The following is a 1,319-nucleotide window of genomic DNA, read 5'->3' as shown; positions in this document are numbered from 1 at the left end:
GTTTATTTTTTCTGTCTCCTCTACTGGATGTGAAGTCCTTGAAAATAGCGATTATGAGACTGGTGTAGTGAGTGACTGGCACATTGCAGGCAGTCAATTACCACAGTTGAGTGAATAAATGAATCAAGCAATCAATTAATGAATCCATGAATCAATGAATGAATTGAATGAGTAAAAGATGATAGTAACTTGCTCTATCATTATATCCTCATTGTCCTCAGCTACTGCCTCACCACACACAAGGGTCACATAAAAATACAAAAGAAATTAACTGGTAGCAAATTCAGACCAAAACAGGCTTAGTTAAGCCTGTATTCTATAAGTGGGCTGCTTGTATGACTCTAGTTTTCCACCCTGATCAGTCCAATAATCAGGTAGGGTCCACCTGTACTAGGCATCAATGTAGAATAACACCCTAAGGATTCTCTGCTTAGGAACACTATGAAGAATATAAAAGGATTTGTGGGGAATTCCTAAACCCTTATTTTGTAATAAGAATAAGACACAGTTCACTAAATATACTAATATACTAAAAGCCATAAAATTATAGTGTGGATTATGCTAACAGTCTCCTTTCAGTTTAGAACTAATAATAAAATAATTGTACTAGCATTTGTACAGCTAACATTATGCAGAATTTACTAGGATCCAGAAACTTTGCTAAGAGCTTTACATGAGGTGTTATCACTATTCTTATTTTACAAATAACAACTGAGTTTAAGAAATACAGGTTGGGCACTGCAACTGGTGCTGACGAGGTCTGCGGCAGGGGTGGACGTGCTCAGTGCGGCGTTTCCTGTTCCCTTCTCTGCACGGCTGCAGCTCCGGCCTTCGGTCTGACCCAGCCTGGCCATCGTTTCAGCTTGGGAAGAACTACAGAAAGATCTGGAAGAGGTAAAGGTGTTGGAACAGCCACTAGAAAAAGAGCACATGATGCCCTTACAGCTGAAAAATCCAAGAATGAGACAGAAATCAAGAACAAGATGCAACAGAAATCTCAGAGGAAAGCAGAACTTCTTGACAATGAAAAGCCAGCTGCTGTGGTTGCTCCCATTACAACAGGATATACAGTGAAAATCAGTAATTATGGATGGGATCAGTCAGATAAGTTTATGAAATTCTACATTACCTCAACTGGAATTCATCAAGTTCCCACTGAGAATGTGCAGGTACATTTCACAGAGAGGTCATTTGATCTTTTGGTTAAGAATCTAAATGGGAAGAGTTACTCTATGATTGTGAACAGTCTTTTGAAACCCATCTCCGTGGAAGGCAGTTCAAAAAAAGTCAAGACTGATACAATTATTATGTGGAAAAAA

General features: G+C 38.8%; 1 pseudogene; it reads left to right on the top strand.

Annotated features, from left to right (window-relative positions):
- LOC103602171 overlaps positions 1-1,319 on the top strand; it is a 24,286-nt pseudogene that overhangs the window by 21,773 nt on the left and 1,194 nt on the right.

The sequence above is a fragment of the Galeopterus variegatus genome, unplaced genomic scaffold (genome assembly GCF_000696425.1).
Source record: "Galeopterus variegatus unplaced genomic scaffold, G_variegatus-3.0.2 Scaffold4034, whole genome shotgun sequence".
Taxonomy (NCBI): Eukaryota; Metazoa; Chordata; class Mammalia; order Dermoptera; family Cynocephalidae; genus Galeopterus; species Galeopterus variegatus.
Note: the sequence above shows the minus strand (reverse complement) of the source record. Positions and strands in the feature narration are given on the sequence as shown.